This window comes from Arachis ipaensis, chromosome B10 (genome assembly GCF_000816755.2).
Source record: "Arachis ipaensis cultivar K30076 chromosome B10, Araip1.1, whole genome shotgun sequence".
Classification (NCBI taxonomy): Eukaryota; Viridiplantae; Streptophyta; class Magnoliopsida; order Fabales; family Fabaceae; genus Arachis; species Arachis ipaensis.
This window is the reverse complement of record NC_029794.2, coordinates 8,256,404-8,273,437: the sequence shown is the minus strand read 5'-3', so window position 1 is coordinate 8,273,437 and position 17,034 is coordinate 8,256,404. Positions and strand designations below refer to the sequence as shown.

General features: G+C 36.0%; 1 long non-coding RNA gene across 2 annotated transcripts; it reads right to left on the bottom strand.

Annotated features, from left to right (window-relative positions):
• On the bottom strand, nt 15,768–17,034 carry LOC107621701. 2 transcript variants are annotated; one of them, XR_001615896.2, is made up of 2 exons: nt 16,758–17,034; nt 15,768–16,312 (listed from the first exon to the last, which is right to left on the bottom strand). It is a non-coding gene; the product is annotated as an uncharacterized LOC107621701 (long non-coding RNA). The 2 variants fall into 2 exon arrangements; XR_002355025.1 differs by having other exon boundaries at nt 15,885–16,287.

The window sequence follows — 17,034 nt, the reverse complement described above, 5'->3', positions numbered from 1 at the left end:
TAAACCTTGTCTGTGGTATTCCGAGTAGGATCTGGGAAGGGATGGCTGTGACGAGCTTCAAACTCGCGAGTGCTGGGCGTAGTGACAGACGCAAAAGGATAGTAAATCCTATTCCAGTATGATCGATAACCGACAGATGATTAGCCATGCAGTGACAGCGCATTGGACCATTTTCACAGAGAGGACGGAATGTAGCCATTGACAACGGTGATGCCCAACATACAACTTGCCATGGAAAGGAGTAGGAATGATTGGATGAAGACAGTAGGAAAGCAGAGGTTCAGTAGGAACGAAAGCATCTCTATACGCTTATCTGAAATTCTCACCAATGAATTACATAAGTATCACTATCCTAGTTTATCTTTTAATTATGTTAATTATCAATTCTCTATAACCATTTGAATCCGCATGACTGAGATTTACAAGGTGACCATAGCTTGCTTCAAGCCGACAATTTCCGTGGGATCGACCCTTACTCACGTAAGGTTTATTACTTGGACGACCCAGTGCACTTGCTGGTTAGTTGTGCGAAGTTGTGACAAAGTGTGATTCACGTTTGAGAGCACCAAGCCTTTGGCGCCATTGTTGATGATCGCAATTTCGTGCACCAAGTTTTTGGCGCCGTTGCCGGGGAAGGGAACGAACAAAAATTTCGCATTTGTTTCCGGCAACAACAGTGCCAAGTTTTTGGTCCGGCAACAACACCAAGTTTTGGCACCGTTGTGGGGGATTGTTCGAGTTTGGACAACTGACGGTTCATCTTGTTGCTCAGATTAGGTAATTTTATTTTAATTTTGAGTTTTTGTTTTTATTCTTTTTATTTTCGAAAAAGTNTTCTTCAGAATTTTTAAGAAAGAATTCTAGAGTTTCATGAAGCATGTTGAAGCCTGGCTGGCTGTAAAGCCATGTCTAATTTATTTGGACTGGGGCTTCCACTTATCAGCATAGAATGAAGTTGGATGAAGCATCAGCTGTTGTATGTCTGATTTATATGCTAAAGCTTGGCTGGCCATTGGCCATGTCTAGTGTTTTGGACCGGAGCTTTCACTGAAAACTTGGCTGGCTAGTAAGCCATGTCTAATTCCTTGACTGGAGCTTTAGACTAACATTGCAAGATTCCTGGAATTCCTATTAAAAATTTTGAAATCTTTATTTTCTTTTTTTTTTCAAAATAATTTTTGAAAATACCAAAAAAATTTTTTATAAAATAATAAAACCAAAAATAATTTTGTGTTTCTTGTTTGAGTCTTGTGTCAATTTTTAATTTTGGTGTCAATTGCATGTTTTTTAAAATTTGTGCATTTTTCGAAAACTCATGCATGTGTGTTCTTCATGATCTTCAAGTTGTTCTTGACAAGTCTTCTTGTTTGATCTTCATATTTTCTTGTTTTGTGTCTTTTCTTGTTTTTCATATGCATTTTCAATTTGTTAGTGTCTAATTATTGAGAATTTCTAAGTTTGGTGTCTTGCATGTTTTTCTTTTCTTAAAAATTTTCAAAAATATGTTCTTGATGTTCATCTTGACATTCAAAGTGTTCTTAGTGTTCATCTTGACATTCATAGTGTTCTTGCATGCATCATTTGTTTTGATCCAAAATTTTCATGCATTGAGTCTTTTTGATCTTTTTCTCTCATCATTAAAATTCAAAAATCAAAAAAATATCTTTTCCTTATTCTCTCATAAATTTTCGAAAATTTGAGTTGACTTTTTCAAAACTTTTTAAAATTTAGTTGTTTCTTATGAGTCAAGTCAAATTTTCAATTTAAAAATCCTATCTTTTTCAAATCTTTTTCAAAAATCAAATCTTTTTCATTTTCTCTTTCATGTTTTCGAAAATTTCAAATTAATTTTCAAAAATCTTTTTCTTATCTTGTTCATAATTTTAAAATCTTTACTAACAATTAATGTGATTGATTCAAAAATTTTAAAGTTTGTTACTTGCCTCTTAAGAAAGGTTCAATCTTTAAATTTTAAATCATATCTTTTTTGTTTCTTGTTAGTCAAGTAATCAACTTTAATTTTCAAAATCAAATCTTTTTAAATTTCTTTTTCAAATCTTTTTCAAAACAAGTTTCAATCACATCTTTTTCGAAAATCAATTTCAAAATCTTTTCTAACTTCTTTTCTAACCTCTTATCTTTTCAAATTAATCCTATCTTTTTGTTTGATTCTTATCTTTTTCAAAACTACCTAACTAATTCTCTCTCCCTAATTTTTGAAAATCACCTTCCTCTTTTTCAAAATTTCTTTTCAATTAACTATTTGTTTTAAATTTTAGTTTGATTTAATTTTATTTTTCTTTTTAAGTTTTTGAATTTTAACTTTAATTTCAAATTAAAAACAAAAATACTTTTATTTTAATTTATTTAATTTTCGAAATTCTCTCCCCTTCATCTTTTTCTAATTATTTTATTTATTTACTAACACTTCTCTTCATCTAAAAATTCGAACCCTCTCTTCCTCCTGGTGTTCGAATTTCTCTTCTCCTATTCTTTTCTTCTTCTACTCACATAAAGGAATCTCTATACTGTGACATAGAGGATTCCATATTTTCTTTTCTGTTTTCTTCTTTTACATATGAGCAGGAACAAGGATAAGAACATTCTTGTTGAAGCTGATCCTGAACCTAAAAAGACTCTGAAGAGGAAGCTAAGGGAAGCTAAAACACAACTCTCTGGAGAAAATCTGACAGAAATTTTCGAAAAAGAAGGAGACATGGTCGAAAATAATAACAATACAAGGAAGATACCTCGTGACTTTACTGCACCAAATTCCAATTTACATGGAAGAAGCATCTCAATCCCTGCCATGGAGCAAACAATTTTGAGCTAAAGCCTCAATTAGTTTTTCTGATGCAACAGAACTGCAAGTTTCATGAACTTCCATCAGAAGATCCTTTTCAGTTCTTAATTGAATTCTTGCATATCTATGATACTATTAATACCAATGGGGTTAACTCCGAGGTCTACAAGCTTATGCTTTTCCTGTTTGCTGTAAGAGACAGAGCTAGAATATGGTTGGACTCTCAACCTAAAGATAGCCTGAACTCTTGGGATAAGCTGGTCACGACTTTCTTAGCCAAGTTCTTTCCTCCTCAAAAGCTTAGTAAGCTTAGAGTGGATGTTCAAACCTTTAAACAGAAAGAAAGTGAATCCCTCTATGAAGCTTGGGAGAGATATAAGCAACTGACCAAAAAGTGTCCCTCAGACATGCTTTTAGAATGGACCATCCTAGATATATTCTATGATGGTCTGTCTGAATTATCTAAGATGTCATTGGACCATTCTGCAGGTAGATCCATTCACCTAAATAAAACGCCTGCAGAAGCTCAAGAACTCATTGACATGGTTGCAAATAACCAGTTCACGTATACTTCTGAAAGGAATCCTGTGAGTAATGGGATGCCTCAGAGGAAGGGAGTTCTTGAGATTGATGCTCTGAATGCCATATTGGCTCAGAGCAAAATATTGACTCAGCAAGTCAATATGATTTCTTAGAGTCTGAATGGAATGCAAGCTGCATCCAACAGTACTCAAGAGGCATATTCTGAAGAAGAAGCTTATGATCCTGAGAACCCTGCAATAGCAGAGGTGAATTACATGGGGGAACCCTATGGAAATACCTATAATTCTTCATGGAGAAATCATCCAAATTTCTCATGGAAGGATCAACAAAAGCCTCAACAAGGCTTTAATAATGATGGAAGAAACAGGTTTAGCAATAGCAAGCCTTTTCCATTATCCACTCAACAACAGACAGAGAATTCTGAGCAGAATCCATCTAGCTTAGCAAATACAGTCTCTGATCTATCTAAGACTACTCTAAGTTTCATGAATGAAACAAGGTCCTCCATTAGAAATTTGGAGACACAAGTGGGCCAGCTGAGTAAAATGGGTCACTAAAACTCCTCCTAGTACTCTCCCAAGCAATACAGAAGAAAATCCAAAGAGAGAGTGCAAGGCCATTGATTTGACCATCATGGCCTAACCTACAAAGGAGGGGGAGGACGTGAATCCTAGTGAGGAAGACCTCCTGGGACATTCAGTGACCAATAAAGAGTTTCCCTTTGAGGAATCAAAGGAATCTGAAGCTCATCTAGAGACTATAGAGATTCCATTAAACCTCCTTCTGCCCTTCATGAGCTCTGATGAGTATTCTTCTGAAGAGAATGAAGAAGTTACTGAAGAGCAAGTTGCTAAGTACCTTGGTGCAATCATGAAGCTGAATGCCAAATTATTTGGTAATGAGACTTGGGAAGATGAACCTCCCTTGCTCACCAATGAACTGAATGCATTGGATAGGCAGAAATTACCTCAAAAGAAACAGGATCCTTGTAAATTCCTAATTCCCTGTAACATAGGCACCATTACCTTTGAGAAAGCTCTGTGTGACCTGGGGTCAGGACAGAGTCAACCAAAGCCCCCACAGTCAAACTCTAAGTTTGGTGTTGGGAGGCCACAACCAAACTCTAAGTTTGGTGTTAAACCCCCACATTCAAACTCTAGGTTTGGTGTTGGGAGGTTCCAACAATGCTCTGAACATCTGTGAGGCTCCATGAGAGCTCACTGTCAAGCTATTGACATTAAAGAAGCGCTTGTTGGGAGGCAACCCAATGTTATTTAATTATATCTATTTTATTTTTATTTCGTGTTTTATTAGGTTGATAATCATGTGGAGTCACAAAAACTACTGAAAAATCAAAACATAATGAAAAACAGCATTAAAAATAGCACACCCTGGAGGAGGAGCATTCTGGCGTTTAAACGCCAGAAACAAGCATCTGTCTGGCGTTTAATGCCAGAAACAAGCACCAAGCTGGCGTTTAACGCCAGAAATAAGCATCTACCTGGCGTTAAACGCCAGAAGCAGGCTACTTTTGGGCGTTTAACGCCAAAAACAGGCAGCAGTCCGGCGTTAAACGCTAGGATTGCACAGCAAGGGCATTTTACACGCCTAATTGAAGCAGGGATGTTAAGTCCTTGACCCCACTGGATTTGTGGATCCACAGGATCTGTGAACCCCACAGGATCCCCACCTACCACAACTCTTCTTCTCTCCTCTTCACACCTTCTCATAACACTCTTCCTCAAATAACCTCCACCAATCACCTCCATTACTCCTCCAAAACCATCACTTTCCTTTTTACACAACATACAAAATACTACCCCCCTTGGCCGAATACACACACCCCTACATCTCCTCAATTTCTTCTTCTTCTACCCCTTTCTTCCTTCTTTTGCTTGAGGACGAGCAAACATTTTAAGTTTGGTGTGGAAAAAGCGTTGCTTTTTATTTTTCCATAACCACTAATGCCTCAAGGGATGCACTTTCCTCCACAAAACTATTGCGAGCAAATCAACACCTCCCTAGGAGAATTAAGTTCCAACATGGGACAACTAAGGGTGGAACACCAAGAGCATTCCATCATCCTCCATGAAATTAGAGAAGATCAAAGAGCTATGAGGGAGGAGCAACAAAGACAAGGAAGAGACATAGAGGAGCTCAAGAGCACCATTGGTTCTTCAAGAAGAGGAAGACGCTACCCTTACTAAGGTGGACCCGTTCCTTAATCTCCTTATTCTTATTTCTCTATTTTTTTTTTGTTTTACTATACTTTATGTTTATTTATGTTTGTGTCTTATTACATGATCACTAGTGTTTAAGAGTCTATGTCTTAAAGCTAGGAATGTCCTATGAATCCATCACCTCTCTTAAATGAAAAATGTTTTAATTACAAAAGAACAAGAAGTACATGGTTTCGAATTCATCCTTGAAACTAGTTTAATTATTTTGATGTGGTGACAATACTTTTTGTTTTCTGAATGAATGCTTGAACAGTGCATATGTCTTTTGAAATTGTTGTTTATGAATGTTAAATATGTTGGCTCTTGAAAGAATGATGAAAAATGAGACATGTTATGTGATAATCTGAAAAATCATAAAATTGATTCTTGAAGCAAGAAAAAGCAGTGAATACAAAAGCTTGCGAAAAAAAATGGCGAAAAAAAAGAGAAAAAGAAAAAGCAAGCAGAAAAAGCCAAAAGCTCTTTAAACCAAGAGGCAAGAGCAAAAAGCCAATAGCCCTTAAAACCAAAAGGCAAGGGTAATAAAAAGGATCCAAGGCTTTGAGCATCAGTGGATAGGAGGGCCCAAAGGAATAAAATCCTGGCCTAAGCGGCTAAACCAAGCTGTCCCTAACCATGTGCCTGTGGCGTGAAGGTGTCAAGTGAAAACTTGAGACTGAGCGGTTAAAGTCAAGGTCCAAAGCAAAAAAAGAGTGTGCTTAAGAACCCTGGACACCTCTAATTGGGGACTTTAGTAAAGTTGAGTCACAATCTGAAAAGGTTCACCTAGTTATGTGTCTGTGGCATTTATGTATTCGGTGGTAATACTGGAAAACAAAGTGCTTAGGGCCACGGCCAAGACTCATAAAGTAGCTGTGTTCAAGAATCAACATACTAAACTAGGAGAATCAATAACACTATCTAAATTCTAAGTTCCTATAGATGCCAATCATTCTGAACATCAATGGATAAAGTGAGATGCCAAAACTATTCAAGAGGCAAAAAGCTACAAGTTCCGCTCATCTGATTGGAGCTAAGTTTCATTGATATTTTGGAATTTATAGTATATTCTCTTCTTTTTATCCTATTTGATTTTCAGTTGCTTGGGGACAAGCAACAATTTAAGTTTGGTGTTGTGATGAGCGGATAATTTATACGCTTTTTGGCATTGTTTTTACATAGTTTTTAGTATATTTTTATTAGTTTTTAAATAAAAATCATATTTCTGGACTTTACTATGAGTTTGTGTATTTTTCTGTGATGTAAGGTATTTTCTGGCTGAAATTGAGGGACTTGAGCAAAAATCAGGTTCAGAGGCTGAAGAAGGACTGCAGATGTTGTTGGATTCTGACCTCTCTGCACTCAAAGTGGATTTTCTGGAGCTACAGAAGTCCAAATGGCACGCTCTCAATTGCGTTGGAAAGTAGACATCCAGGGCTTTCCAGAAATATATAATAGTCCATACTTTGCCCGAGTTTAGATGACGCAAACTGGCGTTCAACGCCAGCTTCCTACCCTATTCTAGAGTTAAACGCCAGAAACAGGTTGCAAAGTGGAGTTAAACGCCAAAAACAGGTTACAAGCTGGTGTTCAACTCCAAGAGAATCCTCTACACGTGTAAAGCTCAATGCTCAGCCCAAGCACACACCAAGTGGGCCCCGGAAGTGGATTTCTGCATCATTTACTTATTTCTGTAAACCCTAGTAACTAGTCTGATATAAATAGGACCTTTTACTATTGTATTAGACATCTTTTGATCATCTTTTGTTCATCTTTTGATCATTTGAGATCTCTAGACCTCCATGGGAGACTGGCCACTCGGCCATGTCTACCCTATTATTACTTATATTTTTTCAACGGTAGAGTTTCTACACACCATAGATTAAGGTGTGGAGCTCTGTTGTTCCTCGAGTATTAATGTAAAGTACTATTGTTTTTCTATTCAATTCAAGCTTATTCCTATTCTAAGATATTCATTCGCACCCAAGAACATGATGCATGTGATGATTATGTGATGCTCATCACCATTCTCACTTATGAATACGTGCCTGACAACCACTTCCGTTCTACATGAAGATGAGATAGAATGAGTATATCTTAGATATCTAATACATGGGACCGAGTCTGAGATATTAGAGCCTTCGTGGTATAAGTTAGAACCCATGGACGGCCATTCCTGAGATCCGGAAAGTCTAAACCTTGTCTGTGGTATTTCAAGTAGGATCTGGGAAGGGATGGCTGTGACGAGCTTCAAACTCGCGAGTGCTGGGCGTAGTGACAGACGCAAAAGGATAGTAAATCCTATTCCAGTATGATCGAGAACCGACAGATGATTAGCCATGCAGTGACAGCGCATTGGACCATTTTCACAGAGAGGACGGGATGTAGCCATTGACAACGGTGATGCCCAACATACAGCTTGCCATGGAAAGGAGTAGGAATGATTGGATGAAGACAGCAGAAAAGCAAAGGTTCAGGAGGAACGAAAGCATCTCTATACTCTTATCTGAAATTCTCACCAATGAATTACATAAGTATCTCTATCCTAGTTTATCTTTTAATTATGTTAATTATCAATTCTCTATAACCATTTGAATCTGCCTGACTGAGATTTACAAGGTGACCATAGCTTGCTTCAAGCCGACAATCTCCGTGGGATCGACCCTTACTCACGTAAGGTTTATTACTTGGAGACCCAGTGCACTTGCTGGTTAGTTGTGCGAAGTTGTGACAAAGTGTGATTCACGTTTGAGAGCACCAAGCCTTTGGCGCCATTGTTGATGATCGCAATTTCGTGCACCAGTGGGGTTTGAGGTTCCCCTGAAGGTCGGAGGGTGAACCTTTAGAAAAAGGAAAGCGTCATAGGGCCCTCGTCGCCATTATTTCCATTGTTCGCATGGTTCATCTGGTTTCCCAAAGCTTCGGCTGTCGCCTGCATAGCCGCGACCATGTTTCCCAGGGCAGCCATGAAGTCTACTGGGTCATTCCCTGTCGGGCCAGAATTGGCATTGCCTATTCTACCTCTGCCTTGCCCACGACCGTGTTTGCGAGTCGACATCTGGTTCCTATACACACCAAATAAGTGATATCAAGTTGATGAGTCTCAATATTGCAAGTCTAGTGCCTCAAGTCCCAAATGCATGCTCATGAATATTTATGCCACATATATCAGTTAGATATCCTAATAGCACATAGACACATACACAGAAAATGCACAGAAGCATAGTTAGTTCGTCCCTCAGGCTCTATAGGAATGAACTGCTCTGATACCATAATGTAACACCCTACCACACAGAGCTTTACGTTTAAGCCATAAAACAGGGGTGGTGTGGTATTATGACCTCTAAAATAAAATATATATAATAATAATAATAATGAAAAGGAGATAGTATACTAGGAGCCTTGAAAAATGGTAAAAACAAAATCGCAAAATAAAAGGTGCAACGCTCAGGAAACGAGATTACTTGCGTGTGAAAAAGACTAAAGTTCGTTAACACATATATGCAAAAGACAAGAATAGAGGGTCAAGAGTACAAAATATCAAGCTCCTAACTTAGCCTGCGGAGCCAAGGCTGACCGGAGATTATATCTCAGAAGTACGGATTACTGGCATGAGAAGAAAACTAAAGTTCGTTAACATATGTATACCAAAGACAAGAGTAGAGGTTCAAGAGTACAGAATATCAAGCTCCTAACTCAGCCTGCGAAGCCAAGGCAGACCGGAGAATATTTATACACATATATACATGTCCCAAAATCTAAAATACACAGGTAAAACCCTAGTTCTCTATAATCCTCTAGGCGGAGCAAAATATACAAGTATATAAGAGGAGAATCTATATATACATATATCAAAAGAAACCCCAAAAGAAACCACTTCGCTGCAGAAGCTCCAGACGCCTAGTGAGTGCCTCTCACCTGCATCTAAAAAATAACAACATAGTATGGAATAAGAACCGGAGGTTCTCAGCATGGTAAAGGTGCCACGCATATAAGATATAAGGTCCTGGGAATGCCAGAGGCAATCCTAGAGCGCCGTCACTCAGATAGAAAACTTAAGGAACTAAAAACAGAAGCCATAAGTGGGTGGTTATCTAAAGGTTCTCAACCCTAACTAAACTTAACTTGTACACTAAACTTCTCCACCTTTCCTCTATTCCTCCGTCTCTTATGAGTTGCACAAACAAATAAGCAAAACAAGACAAACACAAGTAGTTTACAAGTAATACAGATAACAATTATAACAAATAGCAGGTTATAATCACATAGGCAATCCCATATAGTTCACAAGCAAGCAAATCAGACAATATGCACATGATGTATGCCTGTCCTATGGCTGATGAGTCTCATCTGTCGGTTATCAAGCCAACTCGGCAAGTCTGGCTACTAAACCCTTGGAATGTCCCCCGACGCGTATCCCCATGAGCCTATGCATAGCTTTTTCTCATATTTATAAACTGCTCAATGGGGATCAACCTTCCTGGGAATTTAGAGTGTCAGGTCACATCTTACGTCGTAGGGTCAACAGAGTATCGAGTTTCGACCTGGAAAACATGGTGGCAAGCCACAGTACTTTACCCAATGAAACTCTTATCTCAGATAATTGAGTGTATAAGCCAATAAACATTCATATTCATAGTGCTCATTGCATCAACATATTATTTAAGCCACTGTATCATATACATTCCAAGTTCACACATTTTCATACATAATTTATCACTTTTCCAACTTTTTTCATCCCCAAGTTACCTCCATTTCCTAGCTTCAACTCATCACTAGACCTATTAGTATGATAAAAGGTTAAAAGGATGAAAATAGATATTTAGAGGTTAAAATTTAAGCTTTAAAACATGAAAAATATTTTTGCTGAAACAAGGGTCACACATACGCGTGGACCACGCGTACACATGGAAGTGCATTTACTGAGAGGTCACGCGTACGCGTGGGCCACGCAACACGTGGGCGTGCGAAAATCCTTGCTCACGTATGCAAGCACCTTCCTCGCGTACGCGAGGATCCCAACCCGAAAGGGTTGGTCGCGTCACGTGCAGGTGGTCACATACGCAACCCCTTAAAAATCAGTGTTCGCGTACGCAAACACACTGCTCGCGTATGCAAGCAGCCAAACCCGAAGAGTTTGGTCGCATCGCGTGCAGTGGTTGCGTACCCAAGCTGTGCAGAATCAGCAAAATGCTGAAAAATGCAGGATTTTCAGCTTTGCCCTCCGAACTTTCAACGCGCATAACTTTTTTGTTTTAAAATATTTTTTATCCGTTCTTTAAATGGGATAAACTTCACGGACCCAATTTTCATGTGAATTAAGTTTGAAACCTTTTGGGGATCCGAAAGCCAAGTTATGACTTGTCGAAGTTTGGCCAAAAATCTATTTTACATAAAAGACTTTAAACCTCAATTTTCTTGGAACCTAAACTCATATCCATAAATTTACACCTAAATTCAGCACAATATCATATCATACCACATCAATACAACACTACATTCTTCACATCACACCACCTTCAACTATACTTCATAATTACACAATTTCAAACCTCAAATTCCTTGTTTTGCATCAACAATATTATCAACAACTCACTCAATACACATATAATTATATCATCACATCATCCATCACCAATTCATCAATTAACATACTATCCTCAGCATAAGCAGCAACCATCCAACAAGCACTCAATTCATATCATCATATTTATCACAGGTGCTAAGCATTGAACATTTTCTTTCATTCCAACCTAACCTATGGTCATCTAACCTAAGTTTTTACAAAATATTATATATTAAATACGTGAAATCTAAACTATACCTTGGTCGATTTCCACGTATTGACCAAGGTAAATCACCAAAGCCACACACAGTCCCATAAGTCCAAAATCACCAAAGTCTTGGCACCAATCCTCCACCAAACCTCCAATATCCACAATTCAAGTTCCAATATATATATATATATATATATATATATATATATATATATATATATATATATACACACACCTAATTCACATATATCATGCATACATACTCAAGATTCAGAATTTACATACTAAAACCAAGAATTGGCTAGGGTTAGAGATCCTCACCGTATCCACGAGCCAAATGAACTAAACCCAACAAGCTCCACAAGCTAAATTGAACCTAGAGAACCAAAATCAACAAATTCTCAACTTGGATACTCACAATTTTCGAAAATCAAGGGGTAGAATAATTGGAATGATAGAGTGGCTTACCTATAAAATTGTTCTGATGAATTCGTAGAGCTCGACGCGATAGATGCGTGACTGCAAACGGTGCAGCGATCGGAACTCGGAGCGAGAAGTTGTGGTGGTTTGAATTTGGGACAAGGGTTTGGGGAAGGTGTTATGTTCTTCCTCCTTCTCCAAATGGCTACAGCGTAAAATGGGAAGAAAGGAGGAAGGGGCTGGGTTCATTTAGTGTGTGTTTGGGTTGGATTGGGTCCTTGGGCCCATTTTGGGCCCGCTTCGCTTGGTTCGGCTTGTTTGGCCCAATTTTGGGTCAAATTTTTTGAAATTAGTGTCAAAATTCTTGTTTTAATGAGCTCTATCCTAATTTAATATAAAATTCACATTTCTAATTTTCTTCATTAAAATTTAATTTATGCGCTAATTATTTGCTAATTTAACAGGGTTTACAACATTCATATTCCATATTTCATTATGTATAATGATGCTCCAGGATAAGACACCTATAGAAAGAATCATTTTGTGTTAACTATCAATTTAGTACTTAAAAGATTCAAATAAAAAGGTTCCCGAAAAATATTATTAACAAAACAATCCTTGAATGATTTAAAAATGCGATAAAAATAATCAATAATTATTATATTTTTTGTAAATGACAAAAAAAAACTTTTGTATTTAACAAATTACTTATCTATTTGATCTTAATTTTTGTAGTAAAATTTGAATAAATATTTAAAAAGTGTATAAAAAATTTGGAGCAAAATTTGATCTCTAAATTTTTGTTTTTATTTTTCAAAAAAATGTGGTCATTCACAATAAAAAAAAAACTTTTAAAAAATTCACTTGACATAAAATCATCACATTTTAAGAATGAAAAGATTTTATTTTCCTAATAATAATTGTAAAAAAATGCATTAAAATTGTCTCTAAAATCTTTTTTTAAAATATATATTTAATATCTAATTCTTTTTGTTGCATTTTAAATTTTTCGAAACTTATTTATCGTTAGTATCTTTTGTGTTTTTTTTTGTCAACCATATAAATTTTTTGGTATCATTTTAGTAATTTACTCGTCATTTTATAACAAGGTATATTTTTATATTTTATATCCAAAAAATGAAGGTCTTTAGGCTTTCAAACTTCTGTTGTTATAATGAGCAGTAAAATAATTGCGTATTTTGTGGGTGGCCTGCAAAATATCCACTTTGCAAGATCGAGCTGAGTGATCATGACCCAGAAGAAGAAAGAGAGCGTGTTCTTGAGTCCAAACAACGACGACCGAGGGAGACTATTTTCAATTGTTGACTTCCCTTGTGGTTGCACACTTGCACTTAGCTTACCCATACTACCCTTAGAAGTTGATCGTTGGGATTTTTTTTTCTTCTAATAATAATTTTGTGCGTGTCTTAGATGTAGGCCTGTTGTTTTCTTCCCATGGTCATTTCAGATTTCTTATACCTTTCGACCGTTGTATTCTTTTGATTCATATGCATAATTTTTTTTTTAAGCAAAAATCTCAACACAACAAGGTGGTGCAACTAAACAATAAATAGAAACTAGTGAAACAAAAAAAAATTTTACAGTCATTTCTGATATTGCTATCAATAACTAAAATGATCAAACTCAATCCACTCTTTGTAGCTCTTAACCGATTTGTCAATAACTTTTGCAACACCTGCTTCCTGATTCTTAAAAATTCTGTCATTTTTCTCCATCCAAGTATTTCAAATAATAGCAAAAAAGCCAATCAACCACCTATTCCGTTCCTTCTTTCTTACAGGAGTTCCTAGCAAACTCTCAAAGTGTTGCTTAATTGACCCTAGAAAAGATCATGGTTTGTTATAGGCAAATAATCAAGCACACCATACATGTCAAGTAAACTCACAATTAAGGAACAAATAGTAATCATTCTCAATAGATTTTTTACATAAAACACAAAGATTATCATTCTGATCAATAATGTTCAATTTGCTTAATCTTTCCTTAATATTAACCCTGCCAACTAATACAAACCAGGTGAACAACTCAACTCTTGGTGATACCAACCCCTCCAAATAGAAATAGTAAAGTTATATCTTGTAATGTCCTCTGGGACAGTTTTAGCCTGCAGGACCTGCACAAATGAGTTAGTCGAATAAACGTCTGACCTATCAAAATTTCACACTATTATATCCTCTTTCTCTTATGCTAATTTGACAGATTGTAGCACTCCATGAAATTGATTTACTAAATTCAAGTCTCATTGAAATAAAACTCTTCTTTATTAAAAATTTTATATCCACTTTATTCCATCCCAAAATCAACAATCTCTTATTACAAATCTGCTTTGATTCATATGCATAATTTGCTACATCTTTTTCAAGGATAATTATTTTTAAAAGTATAAAATATTTTTTTTATGTTTGATAAATAAAATAGATCTGGTGTTTGTCCTTTGAGTTTTAAAATCATGTAGGACATAAGACGCTTTTTCGTAAAGACTAATGTACCCTTAAATGTTAATAAAATAAAAAAACCACATACTACTTGCGTGTTCTTACTTCTTACCAAAAATAAATAAATACTGCTTGTGTTCTGTGTAGTGTCAAGTGTGTAATAGTAATACCACTCGTGTTTTCTGTGTGCTTGTGTGGGGTTTTTTTTTTTAGTAAAGTATCGTTTTTGTCCCTAACGTTTGGGATAAGTTCTATTTGTATCCCTAACGTTTAAATCGTCCTATTTGTATCCCTAACGTTTATAAAAGTGATTCAATGTTATCCTACTATCAATTATACTAACAAATCAGATTATATTTTCCAATTATTCTCACTTGGATGCATTCATTTTCAATTAGGTCTCACTTGGATGTGTTCGATTTTAATATTATACCCACTATTTGTGTTTAGATTTAATTATGTCACTAGAAAAGTGAATTATATAAATGTTGTAGGAATTAGTTTCAACTTTTGATGAGCTATTTTTCGGAGTGGATCAACAATTCTATCCTAGACATTTGTATTCTAACTTTAAGAAGAGGTTTTTAAAACTCAAACTAAAGCGTTCATGATGTGTAATTAACGGCAGGATAACATTGAATCACTTTTACAAACGTTAGGGATACAAATAGGACGATTTAAACGTTAGGGACACAAATAGGATTTATCCCAAACGTTGGGACAAAAACGATACTTTACTCTTTTTTTTTTTAACCCTTAAGTTAGAGCAATTTTATATTATTTCATTACATAAGAGAATACTATATTTAAAAAATGTCACAGTATTATTAAAAGAGAAATGATAAGAGTTGCAGGTTCGAGTCTCCATATCTTCGATAAAATAAAAAAAAAAGGAAAATGATAAGGACTAATATTTTTTATTAAAAAAATGGAGAATTGGTTAAATATTGATTTAGATTTAAGAAGGGTTATTTAATATTTTCCATACCAAAATAAGTCAATAGTTTTCAATTTTCATCAATTGCTGTTTATTGCTTTTGCTCCGCACCGCATATACTAAAGTTGCAAACCTTTTTTTTAACAATAATAAAAATAAAATATTCAAATTCAAAATATTGGCCTATGAGTTTTCTGCTTTGTTGATTAGGATACAAGGTTTTGAAAACTAGACCGATCATCAAATCGCTCTAGTTATTAGTTTATTAGTTTATTGGTTTAATTGGTTTAACCGGTGATTCAACTAAAAAAATCGTTTTCGAATAGAATAATAAATAAATTATAAATAAACATCCTAAAATATAATTATAGTCTAATATAAATTTTAAAATATTTTCGACATTTAAAACACTACATAAAATATCGTCAACCAAATACATATGATTTTATCAAAATCCAAACTCAAAAGTTAAATAGTAAAAAAACATATCTAAACATATAACATAATGTGAAGAGGCAACGCAACTACACAAGAGATTAACACAATGGTCTGTTCAAGCATGCATAACTTCCTGAAAAGTAGTACCTTTTCATGGATCTAAACACATACACAAACACAAATAATTATTAATTTAATTTAACAACATTGCCTAATTATTTTCTATAACTTAGTCCATATTTTTCAGTTGTTTTGAGAACAACCCTTTTTGTGTAACCTCCAATTATTACGTAAAAGAATCTAAATCAACAACAATAAATACCTTAACATTCTCACATATCCAAAAAAAAACAAGACACAAGCCAAAGATTCGGTTGGTAAGAACACAGCTACAAAATGAAGATGTTGAAATTTAAGTTTCTTCAGACTCTTCTGTTGATTTTCTATGCCAAACACACCATAGCAGAAATAACATAGTCCAATCCAAAAAAATATACATAGTCCACATGGGAAGTCCACCATGCCAGCAACTTTCAATGATCACCACAATTAGTTTGAATCATCATTGCAATCAATATCAGAATCAGCAGAGATGCTATACATCTACAAGTATGTAGTCCATGACTTCTCAACAAGGCTAACTAACCAAGAAGCCGAGGTGCTCTCGAAGCAACTAGGAATCCTTTCGCTCATGCTGGCAAGATTGAAAATTATCACGTCTGAGCAATTGTTGGCAAGATTTTCATCAATAAAATTTCAAAAACAGCAACAAATAATCAACAAAAATCCAATCAAAAACCATAACTGAAATCAACAAGGCAACACTGCACTAACAGCAGCTCTCAAAGGATACACACAATCAAAAACACCATTATCAACAGCACAACAGACTGAACAGAGCCAGGAATCAAGAACAATCAGCAACAAAATTAAAAAACAGCAACAAATAATCACCCTAAACCTGAAATCAATAAATCTATCAAAAAAAATTCAAACATACTCAGAAATTAAAAAAAGCAGCAACAGCAGTAACAAATCCATTTTAACCAATAATTTCAACAACACAAAATCAATGATTATATTTCCATTCACATTCAAAAATCAATCTCACTAAATAGAGCATGAAAGGGAGAGCTGAAAAACCCTATAAGCAGTGACACTAACCTTTGACGGAGAGCAGGACGACAAAGAGACAACGGCGAGCGGCGAAACGAACCACAGACGACGAACCACACGACGGCGAGTAGCTTGAATCCTCAAACAGAGAAGCCACGGGAGACGGGGACGACGTGCCGAGCTAGAAGAGGATGAGTTCGGTAGAGGGGGAAGGAGGAAGGAGTGGAGGCGCCGACAACCACGGACGGCGGCGGCAGAACCGTTGAAGAAGCTAGGGTTTTGAACGTGCTATTCTGAGTGAGTGAGGTGAATCACGAAGGAGGGG